The sequence below is a fragment of the Molossus molossus genome, unplaced genomic scaffold (assembly GCF_014108415.1).
Source record: "Molossus molossus isolate mMolMol1 unplaced genomic scaffold, mMolMol1.p scaffold_m16_p_14, whole genome shotgun sequence".
Lineage (NCBI taxonomy): Eukaryota > Metazoa > Chordata > Mammalia > Chiroptera > Molossidae > Molossus > Molossus molossus.
This window is the reverse complement of record NW_023425349.1, coordinates 29695848-29715599: the sequence shown is the minus strand read 5'-3', so window position 1 is coordinate 29715599 and position 19752 is coordinate 29695848.

Below are 19752 nucleotides of genomic sequence, written 5' to 3'. Positions count from 1 at the left end.
ATGTGTGCCATAGTCCTAATTTCTATGCTGAAGCAATACGATGAACACTCACGGAGTGGCATTATCTGCTAAGGGAGAAGCCACATTCTACTGTTATTTGCATGCACTGCACTTAACCATGTACAAAGACACTGACTGGGTGACAAAGTGAACTACAAGGTTTCACCACATCATGTAGTACTTTTTTCAGTCTGAAAAGCAATCTTCCTACTCTGAGCACTTCATCATATAGAGGGTGGGGCAAGAATAGGTTTAAGTTATGAGTACTTGAAACAGAGTTTATTCTTGTATTGTTATTTATTAATTATTGTATTATTTTCCATATAAACAACTGTAAACCTACTACTGCCCTATGCTGTATATGGGAAAACAGAGGCGCAGGATGTTTAAAGATTTGCCTGTATCTGACAGCTCAGCAAGCAAAATTACTAAAATCCAGACTTCTTGATTCCTAGTCCTATACTTTTTCCACTCTTTTTCCATTCCCCAGCTTAATATAAACCCACTGTTCCCAAGTACGCTTTCCCCATCCAAGTCTCACCTCTCTGTGCTACTACCTATGTATTCCAAATCCCCAGAACTGCTTCTCTGTTTGAGCTGAACCTCTCTTTTACTCACTGCCTCCTGGCATAGCAAGCACTGTTCTCCCTAAGATCATGCCCCCTAAACCTTGGGCTTCTTGTCCTTCCCAACCACCAACTCCTATCTCAGATTTCACTACACTCAGCCCCAGGTCTCTCTTCTCAGATTCCTGAGGCCGGGCCTCCTTCTTACCCTGATATCTTATGTAATGTGGTAGTGTGTTAGCTTTCTATTACATCAGTACTATGTTGTACTGTAACAAGTTATTACAAAGTCAGTGTCTTAAAACAACACAAATCTATTATTTTATAGTTCTGTGGGTCAGACATCTGACATAGGTCTCACTGGACTAAAATCAAGGTACATTCCCTTCTGAAAGTTTTGGAGAGAATTCATGTACTTGCCTTTTCCTGTTTCCAGAGGCCACCCACATTCATTCACTCACGGCCCTTCTTCCATCTTCAAAGCCAGCAGCATAGCATCTCTCTCATCCTGCTTCCATCATCGGATCTCTTTCTCTGACTCTCCTCTCCTCTCCTGCCTCCCTCTTCTAGTTTTAAGGACCATGTGATTATATCAGAATACACCAGGGTAACTTCTGTCTTTAAGATCAGCTGATTAGCAACCTGAATTCCATCTGCAATCTTAATTCCCTTTGGCTATGTAACCTAATGCATTCTTAGGTTCCAGGGATGAGGACATTAACAACTTTGGGGGCTGTTAATCTTTTCTCTTCCCTTCAATACCCTCTTTTCATCCCTTACACCCTCCACCCTGATCTAGAGAAGAATGGAGTCTAGGTTGACTGACTCTTGTTGGGTTTTTTTTCATCCTCACCTGAGGACATTTTTCCATTTTTTGTACAGATGGAGTGGGAGGGAGAGAGAGGAAGAGAGAGAGAGAGAGAAACATCAACATGAAAGGGACACATCGAGTGGCTGCCACCCGCACGACCAACCAGGGCCGGGGACAAACTGCAACCGAGGTACATGCCCTTAGCGGGAACCGAACCCGGGTCTCTCCGGACCGCAGGCCGACGACGTTCTAACCGCTGAGCCAAACCGGCCAGGGTGGTTGACTGACTCTTTAAATGACTATCTTATCCCATGTGCCCAGTGGTCATTTGGGGATTCTTTCCTCAGAGGTCAGTTGGGACATTGGCCAGGCCACTCCACAGCCCTCTGTCTGCATAGAGCTGGGGAGGACTGAGCCTAAAAATGGAGAAGAGAAGGTGGTACTTGGTGTGGAAAGCAAAGATCCAGAAAGACCAGCACACACAGTGCTATTGCTAGGGCTGGTCTTGGTGCTGCTCAAACACAGTACAGACACACGTGCCACTGCATGTGTGGGTTGAGCCTTCACTAGAAAATTTCTTGGGAATAGACTTCATAGTTAAATGATGAAAAGCCATTACATTGTCAATTTATCTACATTTTGTTTTACAAAAACAAAAAGCCTCAACTCAGACAATTGTGGAAGACGTTGTAGAGTCAGCCCTAAAGGAGTCCTATTAACCACCTGGTGAAGACTTAAATTTAAAATTTTTGAAATAACTAAAGATTCACAGTAAGTTACAAAGATATAGCAGAGAGTTCCTATGTACCTTTACCCAGTTTTCCCCAATGGTCTGTACCTTACATAACTATAGTACAATATCAAAACCAAGAAATTGACATTTGCACAACATGTGTTTATAGTTCTATGCCATGCTTGTGACCCAAAAACTCATGGACACTGAGAACAACTGCTGACCCCAAGGCCTGTTGTTGCTCTCTGTATGTTTCTCTTGGAGTGGACCATAGACCAAATGAGAGTTGTTTTTGCCCCTCTGCCCCAAGCTTAGTTTTGGTCTTCCCATAGGGGAAAGTTGGCCTTGTTTGTTTACTTCATAATGATAGAGAAAAAGGAGAAATGGGCAACTCTCAAGCACTCTTTTTTTTTTACTCACCGGAGGACACTTTTCCATTTATCTTCAGATACAGCGGGAGGGAGAGAGGGAGGAAGAGAGAAAGAGAAACATCCATGTGAGAGAGACACATCAACTGGCTGCCACCCACATAACCCCAACCAGGGCCGGGGACAAAATGCAACCGAGGTACGCGTGCCCTTAGCAGGAACTGAACCCGAGCCTCTCTGGTCCACGGGCCGAGGCTCTAACCACTGAGCAAAACTGACCAGGGCTCTCAAGCACTCTTAATTGAAATGTAAACCCATGCAACTACTTTGAAGAGAAATTTAACAAAATTTTGAAAAATTAGAGATGCACAAATGCTGTAACCCTACTCCTAAGTATATGCCCAAGAGGAATAGATCTGTCCACCAAAAAGTCGTTAGTTCAGAGCCTTATTCCTAATAACAAAAACTGTAAATACCTCAAATGTCTAACCAAAGGATAAAAAAATTGTAATATTGTCATAAAATGAAATATTACCTAGCAACTTAAAGAAAACTTACTAATAGCCCAGCTGGTGTGGCTCAGTGGATTAAGCATTGTCTTATGGACTGAAAGGTCCTGGTTTGATTCCTGGTCAGGGCACAGGCCCAGGTTTTAGGCTCGATCCCCAGTAGGGGGTGTGCAGGAGGCGGCCAATCAATGTTTCGCTCTCACATTGATGTTTCTATCTCTCTCCCTTCCTCTCTCTCTCAAAAAAAAAAAAAAAAAAAAAACAATAAAAATATATTTAAAAAAAAGAAAATTTATTAATATTATACACAATATATGAAAGAATCTCAGAAATACTATGTTGAACAAAACAGCCAGGCCCAAAATCACATGCTATATGATTTTATTTATAAGAAGTTTAAGAACAGGCAAAATCAATCTAAACTAGGCCCAAAAAGTAGTTATCTCTGGCGGGACACGCAGAGTAGAACTATTGACTTGAAAGAGGACATGGAGAACTTTCTGGGATGACAGAAATATTCTATATTTTGATCTGGGTGCTGGTCATATGGGTGCATACATATGTGAAAAGTCACCACATTGTACACTTGAAATATGTGCATTTCACTGATCTAGATTATACCTCAAAAGGTATAAAATAGTCCTAGCTGGTTTGGCTCAGTGGTTTAGAGCACTGGCCTGCAGACCCGAGAGGCCCAGGTTCAGTTCCCGCTAAGGGCACGTACCTGGGTTGCAGTTTGTCCTCGGCCCCAATTGGGGTCGTGTGGATGGCAACCAGTCGATGTGTCTCTCTCACATGGATGTTTCTCTTTCTCTCTCTCTCTCTCTCTCTTTCTCTCTCTCTCTCTTTCCCCCTCTTTCCCTCTCTATCTGAAGATAAAGGTAAAAATGTCCTCGGGTGAGGATAAAAAAATATATATATATATAATAAAAATAATAGTATGTTAGCACTATAAAGTATTTTAAAGATAAACAAAAGGAGTAAACAAAATGTTCACTTCCCACCACTCAGATATAACTACTGTTAACTGTTTTTTATAGCCATATATTTTTAATTTACAAATCATGCTACTTTTTAAATTTCTTTTCTACTGAATATATTTATCATATACTTGTTTTTGTCAGTGATCTTCAAACTGTCTAGTAGCAGTGATCTTCCCTGAAACAAAATTTTATGTGAACCCTCAATATACCAATATTGCTCTGGTTAAGGCATATTTAGGAAGCCATGCCCTATCTGCTAGTCCTACTCTTTGTCCACCTCTGGCAGCCTCTGAGCCATCTTAATAGTACCCCACAGTCTAAAAATCCCTGTCTTGGTTCCATTTATAATGACTGCACTCCAGTTCATAAATGACCCACAGTTTACTTAACTCTGATGATGACAAAAAAATCAACACCTGAGCCCTGGCTGGATGTCTCAGGTGGTTGGAGCACTGTCCTGTACACCAAATAGTTGCAGGTTTGATTCCTGGTCAGGACATGTACCTAGGTTTCAGGTTTGACCCCTGTTCCGTATCCATACAGGAGAAGCTGACTGATGTTTATCTCTTTCCCCCTTCTTCTCTAAAAATCAATTTTCTAAAAATCAACACCTGCGTGTTTACAGCCTCTTCTCTTTTAAACCCACAAAGGCAGAGAATTATCAGCTGGAAATACATACAGAAAAGAGAAAGTTGGGGAGGAAGAAGATAAAGCTGAGTCCAAAAGAGAATATGAAATAAATTTTGGAGAAAGAAGCAATGCAGTGAATTGGAAGCAGCTGCAGATGATGGGGGAAATATTGGAAGTTAGAAGAATTTGACGTTGTGAAGAGCAATTGGAGCAGGAAAATTCCAGAACTTTTTTAAGATAAGTGAACCAGTGCCCCATCCAATGCTGTTTTTCTTAATAATACATTTTTCCTGCCGATTTAAAATGAATTTATAACTTAATCATATGTAATGCTTTACACATTCATGGCTGTTCTGTACTTCCTATTCTGTTCCTGTGATCTGCCTATTTCTGAACCAGTTTCATACAGAACAAATTATCATAGCTTAAGGTAAATGTTTTAATAATTTATAGGGCAAGTCACCCTCCATTGCTTTTAAAAGTATTTTTCTTAGATATCTTAGAATGTTTGGAATGCCATCTAAACTTTGGAGTCATTTGGGCAAATTTCCAAAACCTATCATTGGAATTTGGTTAGAATTTAGAAAGTAGTTTGGAGAAAATTCACATTTTTATAATTTTCAGTCTTTTCATCCAGAATTATGGTCTGTTTCTCCACTTACTCTTCTCTTGTCCTCAGGGAATTTTGTAGCTTTCTTCATATAGTTCTGCATATTTCTTGCTAAATTAATTCCAAGTTCTCTGTATTTTTTACTGCAATTATGAAAGGAATTTTGTTTTCTATTATATTTTTTAGCTGGTTTGTGCATGCAGATATGTGTGTGTGTGTATACATACATATACCAAACAGCCTACCAAAAATTCAAATGAACTCTAAAAGTTTGTCATTTGATTAGCTTATATTTTCTAAATATTTTCTAGGTGACGGTAATTTTGTCTCTTCCGTCCCAATATTTGTCCTTAATTACCTTTCCTCTGTTTAAAACAATGGCTGGAAACCCCCATGAGAATAAATATTTTCCGTGATATTTGGCACCTTTAATGGACTGTTTCTAAGGTTCATCATTAAGAAAGTTTATTCTTAGTTTCTCATGAATAGGCTTTAATATGCTAAGAAAATCTTCTGGTCTCACCTAAGAGTTTTAAATCAATAATGGGCAGTAAGTTGTATTAAATGCTTCTACAGTATGATTATTCCTCTTTAAGTTTGTTTAATGTAATAAATTACAATAATAAATTGCATGTAGAACTATCCATAAATTCCTAAAATAAGCCCTACATTATATGGTTACGGTATAATATGTTTAACACAGTACAAGGATCATTTTCTAACATCCCTATAGAACTTTATATCAATTTTCACAGGTGAGATTGATACAGTTGTGTGTATACATTAGGTTTGTCAGATTTAGGTATCATGTCTGATTCCAAAAATATGAATTGAAATTTCTGTATATTTCTTATATCCAAAACATTTAACTAGCATTGAACATTTCCAAAAGTTACCTAAAAACTCATCAAAGTCCATTGTTTTCTAGGTGTCATACATCTTTGACAATCTTTACAATTCCTTGTATGGGTTCTGGTATATGCAGATATTCTTTAATTTTGAACACTTATTTTTTCCTTTGGAAAATCACCTATTTTATCATGACTTCCAGATCTATTAGCTTGAAGATGAGTATCATCATGTTCAATTGTGATTTCTTGTATTCCTTATATCTGTGGTTTCATACCCATTTCCAATCTTATTGTTGTGTTGGTTTTCCTTTCTTCTTCCTTGATTGGCCTTAATTAGATTTTGTTTCTCAACATACTAATTTAATTTATAATTTCACATTCTTTGTGTTTATCAATTCTGTAATTTTTGTATTAACTTTGTTAATTTCTATTTCCTACATCCTCAGTTGTATTTGTCGCTCTGTTTTTAACATTTTCCATCATTTATTCTTCCCTTTTCTTTTTGGGGGGTATATTTTTTTAATTAAATTTATTGGTTAATAGGATCATATAGGTTTCAGGTGTGGATTTCTATGTTACAAGATCTATATATTGCACTGTGTGCCTACCACCCAAAGTCAAATCATTTTCCATCACCATATATTAGGCCCCCTTCACCGCCCCAATCCCCTTCCCCCTGGCAACCACCACACTGCTGTTTGTGTTCACGAGGTTCAGTTTTATATCCCATGTATGACTGAAATCATATGGTTCTTAGCTTTTTCTGCCTGACTTATTTCACTTAGCATAATATCCTCAAGGTCCATAAATGTGGTCACAAATGGCAGTATTTCATCTTTTCTTCTGGCTGAGTAGTATTCCACTGTGTGTGTGTGCACCACATCTTCTTTATCAATCCTCTATCGCAGGACGCTTTGGTTGTCTCCATGTCTTGGCCACCATGAATAATGCTTAAGATGCTTCAATGTGTGGCTCTCTAAGGCTTACCTCTATATTAAGCAGAGAATCCTTGGTTGAGTTATAGATGATTAACTTGTTAAAGTTTTAGGGGGAGAGACCTAGATCTCTCATGCCAACATTCCTCTCTATTTCTCCCTTCTCATATTTATTCTTAAATATGTTTAGGGCAATAGATCTGCTCTAAGTACTGCTTTGGTCATACCCTTAAGTTTTTAGGAGTAGCTTTTATTATTATTGATGCATACATTTTCTCTTTTGCCCCCAAAAACTGATTTAGGAAAGTGTCTTTTAAATTATTAAAGAGTTTAGATTTTTTTTTTTGCTTTAATCAATTTCAAATTTTGATGGTATTATAGTTAGAGACTATGGCCTATACATTTTCTGGTTTTGGAAATTAAGGTTTTCTATCCTGGCCCACAATATAATCACATTTTATAAATGTTTAATGTGGACATCAGGAAACAATAAATAGTGTCTTTATAGGGCCTATTGTTTAATAGATCATTGGTTTTTCTCATTCAAATTTTATGTCATTTTTTTATCCACTTATTCTCCACTTATACTATCAATTACTGAGTTGCAGTTATTGACCTCATCTCAAATCCTCCTTATATGTATAATACTTTGGTTTATATATTATATATTTTAGTGCTGTAGCCTCCAGATATAAATATTTATGAAGTTTTCCTTTTACAATACAAAATGCATTACCTTATTTAATGTTTCTTGTAATGATCTTGCCTTGAAATCTGTCTGATAATATTACCACCCATTTGTTTGTCATTATAATTTGTGCCCAAAAGGTCATTACTATAATGACATAAGTTAACTGTTGGTTTTATAGAGATAAATATACATACAGTTAACCTTAAGAGTATAATTCAACAAGTTCTGATAAATATATATACCCCAATATAAATGTTATAAATATGTAACCACCACCCCAATGAAGATATCAAACATTTCCATCATTCCAGAAAATTACCATATACCCTCACAGCCAACCACTGCTCTTATTTCTATCAACACAAATGTTGACCCTTCTAGATTATTACATAAATAAAATCCTTCAATATTACTTTGTGTCTGGCTTCTTTCACTCAACAAAATGTTTTTGAAATTTGCTCTTATTCCTGTATGTATCAGTTTATTCTTTTTTCTTGCAGAATAGTATTCTTTTACATGAATTATACCATAATTTATACTTCTTTTGATGGCTGTTGGGGTTCTTTCGTGTTTGTGGAGAGTCTGAATCAAGTTGCTGTGAACATTCTTATGCACGTCCTTTTATGGACATGTTTTTGTTTCTTTTTAATAAATACCTAGAAGTACAATTTCTGGGCCACAGCACTGGTATATGATTAACTTTATAAAAAACTGCCAAACATTTTTCCAAACGATTACATAATTGTATACTCCCACTAAAGTTTTTCCACATTCTCACCAATAATCAGTGTTGTCTATCTTTTTCTAATTTCTTAATGAGGTTTGGATACTGAGTACACAGTGAACAAGATTCATGTGTGAAGCACTGCAAATTCAAGGCTGAGTTATCACTTTCATTTGAGTCTTAGAGACTACTTCCAGGTTGTGCGCTCGCGCGCACACACACACCCTCGATGCTGGGGCTTTAGATGTTCTTCATCTTTGGACACACAGTGTTTCTGCATATTGCAGTATACTGAACGACATCCAGGGCCAAAGTCCTGAAGGACCAGGTTTACTGCTTTGAACATGTCTGGACAGTCTGCTGGTACAGCATCATGGCCCAGACTAAACATGAGTCTAGACTGTCAGGCAAAGATAAGGTCCTAAAGTTTAAGTCTCTTTTTCACATTTCTAAAGGTTTTCCTAGGAAACTAGTGGGGGTTAGGAGGGGTTGTCTAAGCATCACTGTCTATATAAGTTTGAGTTCTTATAGATAGTAGAATTATGAAGGTTATTTACTCTGGACTGTGGGCCCATATGTATAATTTGGCAAGTTTTAACACAGTGATCAGTATGTCAAACAATTCAAATTTAAAATTCTAAAATGTTTAATAGAGTTAGTGGGAGAAAAGGTGTATGGGAGGGCTGTAGTAGCAAGACAATTATAAGAGACAATTACTACAATTTAAATATAACTGATGATATAAGCAAGGGGTTCAAAAATTGGAAACTCACAGAATTAAGTCTGCTGCCTACCCCCAACCCCCTAACGTTGAAGTCTGTAGAAGCCAGTGAATACCAAGGAGGTTTTAAACCTAAAAGTGAATTGAAACAATAAACTTTGGTTTTCTGAATATCTTCTACTTTCCACAGAGCATTTTTTCCCACCACTTTCTAACAGTAGTAGTGTGTCTCCTATGATTTATTAATTTCTTTTATGACCTTAAATCTGTAGAAACTCTTCCATTGTGAAGTCATGCAATTGCAAAGGAACTTGGAGAAATAACAGATACGAGACAGACCTACCTCCAACCTGAAGATCCCCTCCCACATTTGTTGAGGTATCCATTCAGTTCCTTTACCACCAGAACTATACTCAGGGTTATTAAATAAATCTGGAAATTGTGTGAGCACTAATATGGCAGTAGAGGTTAAGGTAGGGTGTACTTGCTAAGAACAATTTGCTCTTACAAAAAAAAAATTTAGCCCTGGCCAGTTTGGCTCAGCGGTTAGAGCGTCGGCCTGCGGTCCAGAGAGACCCGGGTTCGGTTCCCGCTAAGGGCACATACTTCAGTTGCAGTTTGTCCCTGGCCCTGGTTGGTCGTGTGGGTGGCAGCCACTTGATGTGTCCCTTCACATCGATGTTTCTCTCTCTCTCTCTCCCTTCCTCTCTCTCCCTCCCACTCTATCTGTACAAAAAAATGGAAAAATATCCTCGGGTGAGGATAAAAAAAAAAAAAATTTAAAGCAAGGCAGTATTTTGGCCCTGGACCTCATGCAATTTTTCTGTAATTGAATAGCACTAAGGTAGTTAATATACAAGGCATCTTGCCTTTTAGTTTTTCAAGAATTATTTATTGAATACCTACTATATACTAGACATTGTGCAAGGGATAAAATGGTGAGCAAAGAAACAGAAAAAAGAAAGTTAAAAGACAGCCATGAGTAGGAAGAGTAGGAATGGAGATGAAAAAGTGAACTGCCAGTGGGCTCCTTTATTACCAAGGACTTTGTATTTCCTTGGGTCCTTGAATGAGAAAAAACAAAGTAGTTATTCTAGATCCCTGTCACAGGCATTGCAAAGAGTGTGTGTGTGTGTGTGTGTGTGTGTGTGTGTGTGTGTGTGTGTGTGTGTTGGTGGGTTTTGGAGAAGATGAGGGAGCATAAGGAGAATACCTCAATTTCTGCCCAATAGAAGTGGGAGGATAGAATCACTGATGTTCCAGAAGCTAAGAAAGGAAAATGTAAATTATTTTCTTTACGCATGTGGTTTGCACAACATCCTCCAACATAAGACTCCCACTTGGGTCCTAAAGTTGGAAAAAATCTAGGGAGTATGAAGAAGGGGAACAGAGCAACAGAACTTGACACAGTATACCAGGTGTCAGCACTAGCAGACCAACCCCTAAAAGGAGACCTCTGCAAGATATTCTCCAGGTTCATTAGCCATGTGCATTATGAATCTGGATTTAATGTAATTTACCTAAAATGTAGAAAAGTATTTCTCACATAACTCCCTTATGTACAGGCAGGGTAGCAAAAAAATGAGTTCTTCAAGTGGGGGTCATTTGAAGAGCACCTAAGAATTCCCTACTCCAAATGGTATTTCCCACATTGAGTGAAATTCATTTTGTTTCACTGCTTCTGAACCCATCTTTACATCTCACTATAACCACAGAAGCAGTTATAATATAGTGTAGTAATTAAAGATTCTGAAATGAGATCACTTTGTTCACCCTGGCCTTCACCACTAATTGCTCTGTGACTTTGGGGTATGTTTCTTAATAATAGTTAAAAATTACATTTATTGAGCATGTAATCATATAGTAACTATATGGCCAAGCACTTTACATATATTTACAAGCTTCATTAATCCTAAATATAAGGTATGAGGCAGGCATCATTATCATTTTACAGGTAGGGAAACTGAGGCACATATATAACTTTCAGGTCTAAGACTAGTAAGTGGAAGAGCTGAAATTCAAACATAAGCAGACTTAACTACTATATTACAATTCCCTCTCTTAAACCCTCTAAGGCTTGTAGACTTGATATGAGTCTACAAGCAAAAAGTGTTCAACACTATTACAATTTCACATTAATCAATTCTTTTTAAGAAATTGAAGTGGTACCCTGCAAATGCAATTCAATTTTACTGAGCTAAGGTGATATAGTAAAGTATAAGACTTGATTCCCGCCCTCAAGAAACTCACAGAATTCAAGGCTTACTTACATTGCTCCCCTACATAAAAACCTGCAAGGGCTCTACATTACTTTCAGAAAGCTCACATCCCTAGTTTAGCACAAGCCCATCACATTTGACCCCTTCTAGCCTCTCTGGCCTCTTCTCTTGCCACTTTACACCTGCACACTACAGCATGAGCTACTTTGTCTTCAAATATGCAAGACATTTCACACCTCCGTGACCTCCATCAGTCTGAAAAATTCTCTCCCCTACCTCCATTTCTCCAACTTCAATATTCAACTCAAATATTTCTGGAATTCCCCATCCCCTGCTAGATTAGATACTCCTTCTCTGTGCCCCCACAGAATCGTCCACACACTCGTTGGACTTATTACATTGTACTGAAACTGTTCTGTTCCTCCACTATTCTTTAAGCTCCTTGAAGACATACGGTCATAGTGGTCTCTATTCTAGCTCTCAGAACAACATGTGAACAGTAGACACCCAATGAAATGTATAGAAAATGAATGAACAAATTAATGAACAAACTGTAATTACTGCTCTTATAGAATTATAATGATTTAATGGAAGAATGAGTAAAGAACGAAATTGGCTGAGAGGGTCTGTGATGCCTTCTTGGAGGAGACGGCATCTGACTTGACTCTCTATGGGAAGGTAGTACTTGGATCGATGGAGATATTCAGAGGAGCTCCCAGTAAAAACAAGGTCTGGAAAGGCCCTAGAAGGAACTTTTAGGGTATAATAAGTAAACCTCTGTGATTATAATGTAGGGAAAACACATGGAGGATAAGGACATACTGGCAATAAAACTGGAAATTGCAGAGAATCCAGACCATCAAATCTGTTCTCAAGCAATTTTCAATTTTAAAAAAATCTTACCACTACAAGTAATGTTATCAGCTTCCATTTCTTCTATTTGTATTTCTTTTCATTCATTCATAACTGACCCCTGATGATCACATCAAAAATACAGCTATATATACAAGAATTTGTGCAAAAGATAAAAGTGGGGAAAGGAAAAGAGTATGGAGAGAAAACAGGAAGAAAACTGCTTTAAATTAAAATACTAAGCAGATAGGAGCATCTCCTCTGTATCAGAGCAAGGACCATGGCATCAGCAATTTGATTATTCCTGTCGTTTTTTACTACACACATTTATGCAGCAGAACCACACTACCTAATTTAGGATGTAGAGACAAGAAATCCCTGAAGGCAACCAATATCATTTTAGAAAGAACACCCTTAACCCACGTACTTTGCACTGTACCTAACTAGCCATTGGCATTACTCAAGAGATCGTGAATCTGGTACAGTACTGAACACAGGTCGCCTGGCACAACCTTGTTATTCATTGTGCTCCCTGCTTTAAGCAACAACTCAATATTTACTGCACACCTGTTATGGGAAAGACTGCTCTTGGCTCAGACAGAAATACCTGGATGAATGTGGTATGATCCAGGCCCTGAAAGAATGTACAGAGTAGGTGGGCCAAATGTGTACATGATAATGCAATTCAAACTGTGATGAATGTATGAAAAATGTAGCAAGAAAGCAAAAAAAGAGGCATTCATTAATCTTAACAGGAGAAAAGGGGGAAGATTGCATGGTAGGGTTAACTGGGACACCTAGGAAAAGTTTTCACTACATTTTCTTTTTTTTTTTAATTACAAGGAAATATATGTTCATTATTTTAAAATGTCAAAAATGCAGATAAGCAAAAAATCACAAACCACTGTATTGTTTAATATGCCATTTAAAATTTTTACTTCTAAAAATTACACATTGTACACATTATTTTCAATAAGCAGCTTTTTTATTTTTTGGTACATGCCCCTAGCAGGAACTGAACCCAGGACTCTCTGGTCCGCAGGCTGATGCTCAACCGCTGAGCCAAACCGGCCAAGGCTCAATAAGCAACTTTTTACAGGCAACGTCTTTCCATGTTATTTACTGTACTTCTACAACTGACTTTTATATATGTATATTTTTTTCTTTATTGATTTTTAGAAAGAAAGGAACGGAGAGGGAGTGAGAGACAGAAACATCAATGAGAGAGAACATCGATTGGCCGCCTCCTGCAAGCCCCCTTAGTGGGGATTTGGCCCACAACCTGGGCATGTGTCTTGACCAGGAATCAAACCAGCGACCTCTTGGTGCACGGGTCAATGCTCAATCACTGAGCCACACCGGCCAGGCGACTTTTATATTTATTTAAATAAGTGCCTATCAAAACGTGTAAGAGTATACAATAAAAGCTTGTCTTTCTACCATCCCAACCCCCTATTACCTTATAGTTTTGACCAGAAGCAACCACTGTTAGCAGTTTGTGATCTTTCCACAAATATTCTATGAATATATATGAGCATATGTGTATATACTTCCTTTTAAATTAACTGTGCACACAGTTTTGTACCTCACTTTTCTCTCCTCAATCAATATTCATATCACTGCCTTGTTCTTTTTAGTGGCTGAAGAGTGTTCCTTTGTATGGATATACAATAACTTATTCATCCAATCCCCTTTGATGAATATTCAGAATATTTCCAATCGTCTGCTATTACAGTATTGCTTTAAAATATAAATATGCACACATTTGTGAACGTACCTTCAAGAAAAGTAGCCAGAAGTGGAATTTTAAGGTCAAGGGATATGTATATTTTAAAATTTGGAAGATATTGCCAGTGTCCCATTCAGGTGGTCTTCCTGCCAACTACAAATGAGAATGCCTATCTAGTCCCTACTTATAGCTTTCCAACCAGTTACTATTTCACATTCCCCTCGCCCCTTAACACACACACACACACACACACACACACACACACACACGACAGGCAGGTGAGGTCACTGATCTAGCCATAGAATGTGGAAATGTGAACAGAAATTATATTTGTCACATCCAAGTCAAAGTAATTGAGAAGCAAGTAAGCATTCTGCACCCTATCTTCGCTCTTTCACCAGCTCGAAACAAGCTTTCAAGACCCTACAGAATGGATGGAGCCACATGGTGCAAGGAACCCAGGTCCTTGAATCAGCACATACAGAAAAACTGCCTATCAACCAGGAACATCCACATTGGACTATTACATGAGGGAGAAATAAATTTGTTGTATTATGCTGCTGAATCGTTGGTGTTTGTTATAACATCTTGTTTTACCCTAATATACCAAGACACCTTTTTTAATATAAAACCCCATATCCACAGCTCACAGGACACACTTAGGAAATGTTGCCTCAGTATTCCAACATTATGTATGCCAATGACTATTCAGATAGTATCCTTCAAGAGAATATACCAAATAAGAAAGTAGCAGTGTGGCCCTGGCCGGTTTGGCTCAGCGGTTAGAGCGTCGGCCTGCGGTCCTGAGAGACCCGGGTTCGGTTCCCGCTAAGGGCATGTACCTCGGTTGCAGTTTGTCCCCGGCCCTGGTTGGTCGTGGGGATGGCAGCCACTTGATGTGTCCCTTTCACATCGATGTTTCTCTCTCTCTTCCTCTCTCCCCCTCCCACTCTACCTGAACAAAAAATGGAAGGATGTCCTCGGGTGAGGATAAAAAAAAGAAAAAAAAAAGAAAGTAGCAATGTGAAAAACATTTGATGGAGAAAATAAATAGTAAAATGCAGTTACTCAATACAGTTGAAAATAAAGTGGGAAGAATCATCAAGGCTAAAAGCTAAATAAGAAAGGCACAGGAAAATATTTATTTGAAGAAATATTTAATATATAAGGAATCTCAGCAACAACTATGCCTTGGCTGATTTACCATTCCTCCATTACTTGCAGTTTCAAATTATGGATTTAAGAAAACTCCAATAAAAAAAAAAAGTATCCTTCATTTCCTGAATTATCAATAGCTGTTTTTTGTTTCAATGTGCATTGATTTATCAAATAAATGCCTTTGCAATATCTGTGGAAATAAGTATAAGATTTTCCTTTGATCTATTAAAGTGATATATTACATTAATACTTCCTAATGTTGAAATAGCCTTACATTTCTAAAATAAACCGTGTTCACTTAGTTATGGTATTTTGATATGCTATTAAATGCAAATGAATTATTAGAATAAAATAACAGACCAGGAAAATTTTTTTTCTTTATTGATTTGAGAGAGAAAGGAAGGGGGAGATAGAGAGAAAGATAAACATCAATGAGAGAGAACATCTACTGGCTGCCTCCTGCATGCCCCTCACTAGGGACTGGGCCCAAACCTGGGCATGTGCCCTGACCGGGAATCAAACCAGTGACCTCTTAGTGCATGGGTCGACACTCAACCACTGAGCCACACCGGCTGGAGGACTGGGAAATTCTTTAAGCATGATTTATAAATTTTAAAAGTCAACTGAGGAAGTAAAACGTAGAATAGACCCTTCTGAAAACAAATCTGTTATAGAGAAAAGCAAGTGAGTTATCACTAAATCCAGAGCAAAAATAAAAAGAAATGGAATTCTTGAATGAAAAGAGAACTAGAGGGCACGTCTAGGAGGCCTAATTGCAAATAAAAGAAGTTCTAGGATAACCATAATGGAGAAAGCAATAATCGAAACATAATACAAGAAACTTCCCTTAGGAGTAGACATGAGTTGTTAGATCAGAAACATTCACCGAGTGCCAGGCAGGACAAATGAAAAAGGCATACACTTAGACATATCCTGATGAAATTTCTGAAGTTTAAAAAGAAAAAAATATAAACTTCCAAAAAGAACAGGTTACTTACAAATGAATAAGCCTAAGGCTAGCACTGGACACAAAGAAGAGGCTCTGAAGTAAGGCCACCTGGGTTCAAATCTTGGTGTGAACTTGAGCAAGTTACTTATTTGTGGTTCTATAAAATAGGGATGACGACAGTACCTAGCTTCTAAGGTTGGTTGGAAGCAGTATTTGAGGTAATACATAGAAGAGTCTGGCACATAGTTCATTAGAATCACTGGACTTCTGTTAACACTAAAAGCTACCTGAGAAGCAAAACTTTGCCAACTTTTGAAAGAGCAAAAGCCTGAACCCTCCCCACAGCTTAACATACAGCACTAATGATCTAAAGAACTGTACAAGGAGCCCCACCCTACCACTTCTAATGGTACCTGAGCTCATGATAGTGATGGGCAGGAGGAATCCCATTGATTAATTTTTATTAGTATGAACAGGATGACAGTATTTTGGCTTGGTGCTCAAGATTATCAGAGATGAGTAAATCATAGGCTCTGTCAAAAGCAAATGAACTCCCAGTGAAATGGATGCCTTAGAGTCAGTGAGGACTCTCCTACAATGAAGAGATCTTGTTAGTGCCATTCAAGACCATTCAAAAAGTGAAATAGTAAGGAGCTTTCGGCTGCCTGACTTGGGTGTCATAAAAAGTTATCTCATTCATTTAGCAAATTGTTTGAGCACATCTATTTGTCAGGAACTACACTAGGGATCTGTGAACAAGATGCACCCAGTCCCTTCCCTCAGAGATTACATACATGGGTCTTATTTATATGATCCAAATTAAAATGCCCATGTGATGTAAAACACTGATCATACTAACTAAAGACATTAATAAGATGACTTACACATGTACATACACACACACACCTTTTAGCCCAATTATACAAAAAACAAAAAAGTCAATTTTTAATACTGCTAATCATGAATAATCAAATGTTACTTTAAGTTAGTCCCATTTTTATAGTTCTGTGAACACAAAAGGTATCATAACAATTTGGTGGAAGTTGTGCATTAATTAGTTCAATTCTAGTTATTAAGCACTTAGCACCAACCAGAAACATTGTAAATGTTCCATTCTACATACTAGCTAAAAATTCCCTAGTCTACTGCTCATCTTCAGACAGAAGATTATTTCTTCAATCCAAAAGGAAGATAAAGAACTAAATGGCATATAAAGAATATAGTGGGTTAAATGGTGGCTCTTGAAAAGATATGCCCATGTCCTAATTCCTAGAACCTGTGAATATTACCTTATTTGAATAAAAAGTATTCGCCAATGCAGAAGAATCTTGGATGAAGACATCATCCTATGAATTTTCTATGTGTGCCCTAAATCCAACAACAAGTGAAATCTTAAAGTCTGTCCTTATAAGAATCCTTGTAAGAGAAAGACAAAGAAATTTGATACAAAAAGAGGAAAAGACACAAAAACAGGAGGAGGCTATGTGACCATGGGACAAGAATTTGAAGTGAGGAGAACCACAAGTTCAGGAATGGCAACAGTCACCAGAAGTTGAAAGAGGCAAAGAACTGATTCTCCCTAGAGATTCCAAAGGAAGTACAGCCCTGCCAATACCTTGATTTTGGACGTGTGACCTCCAGAACTGTGAGAAAATAAATTTCTGTTGTTTTAAGCCACCCAGATTTTGGTAATTTGTTAACAGCGACCATGAAGAACTAATACAAGGTGTGGCAAAAGTAGGTTTACAGTTGCTTGTATGAAAATAATACAACAATAATATAAGAGCAAACTCCGTTTCGCGTGCTCACAACTATAAACTTACTTTGGCCCCACCCTATACTGTGAACAAAGGCATTTTGGTAAGGAGCCCTGGGTTCAAGTCCCATTCTGTTATTTAGTCCCTGTTTGCTCTTTAGTACATCTATTCACTTCTCTGAACCTCCACTGCCTGTATTTATAAAACCGGGATAATCAAATCTGTGCCACTACCTATTCCCCAGAGTTCTGATAAGAATCAAATGAGATCATATATGTGAAAACATTCCAAATACTGTAAAATCCTATATAAATATGGATTAATATCTTTATACTTTATCTGCAATTTCAAATGAGGTTTGGAAACTGGTCTCTTTATTTAAGCCCACTTGCTGCAACCCTTTACACAAATCAATACTTGCCTAATTTTAGCAATGCCCCTATTATCTCAATTCTTAGTATCAAATTTTATTTATAAAATTAAGCTATCACTAATGTACACACTATCGTACCACTTTAGTACTAGCATTTAATGAAGGTCTAATTACCGCTAACTTTATCGTCCATTTCACTTCCCTCAGATATGTTCTAGTAATGTCACACTAATTTAGTAAAGAAACCATCCAACTGGTTTATTGCCCCCATATATATTAATAAGTCAGTTAGAACTGACTTGCCTTAAACAATGTCTGTGAACTCACTTAACATAATCATAATTCCTTCTCTAGCTGACCTTAATTATTCCATACTGAATTTTTCTCAGCTAGGAATACAATAACCTCTCCTTCCTATTTCCGGTTTTCCCCAATAGGTGGATCCTGCTCTACTGCCAGACCTAGTTCTTCTTTCCTGAAATCAAGTACATTTATGAAGTATAATCATAAACTAAAGATATTACTTCCACAAGTTATGCACAAAGGTTAATTTCACCATTACAATCTCACTTTATCCATGTACAAGTTTATATTTTCTAGAGAAATTTTCCATTTTCACTCCACAAGAAACATCATCAAACATATTCCAAATTACTGAGAGGCTGGTTCTACTGCATACTTCAAATTTCTTTCCTTTGGGGAAAAGAAATTTGATATTAAAAATTAAAAAATGGCACTTTGATAATGCAGTCTTGTACCAGAATTTATTTTCATGTGCTTTGATCATTCTCCTCTGTATTAGAATTTAATAGCATTCAAATCTTCTTTCGGTCTGACACAAAGTATCATAAATATTTTTTATTCTCTAAAATTTTACCTCTTCGGATATCTTTAAGTAAATTTTAAAAAATTCTTTCCAAATAGGAATTGAAACAGTAAAATCTTCAATTACTGAGATTTGTAATGTAATAATCACATGCAATTATTACCATCAACAACATACATCCTTAAGATTACATGTCCTTCAAGAATGCATTAGGGCCCTGGCCGGTTTGGCTCAGCAGTTAGAGTGTCGGCCAGTGGTCCAGAGAGACCCGGGTTCGGTTCCCGCTAAGGGCACACACCTCGGCTGCAGTTTGTCCCGGGCCCTGGTTGGGTCATGCGGGTGGCAACCACTCGATGTGTCCCTTTCACGTCGATGTTTCTCTCTCTCTCTCTCTCTCTCTCTCTCTCTCTCTCTCTCTCTCTCTCTCTCTCCCCCCTCCCTCCTTCCCTCCCTCCCTCCCACTCTATCTGAACAAAATATCAAAAGAATGTCCTTGGGTGAGGATAAAAAAAAAAAAGAATGCATTAGATGTGTCTATCAAGCCACTGAATTGTGGGTAATATGTTATTGTAATATACTCAGCTTCACTACCTTTCCACATGTAGCAATTAAACTACTTCTAAGATGAAATTAAACATTTGGTTCTCAGGATCATCACTAAAAATTTCAAATCAAAATCATACTTAGGCCCTGGCCAGTTTGGTTCAATGGTTAGAGTGCCCGAGGACTGAAGGGTCATGGGTTTGATTCCCAGTCA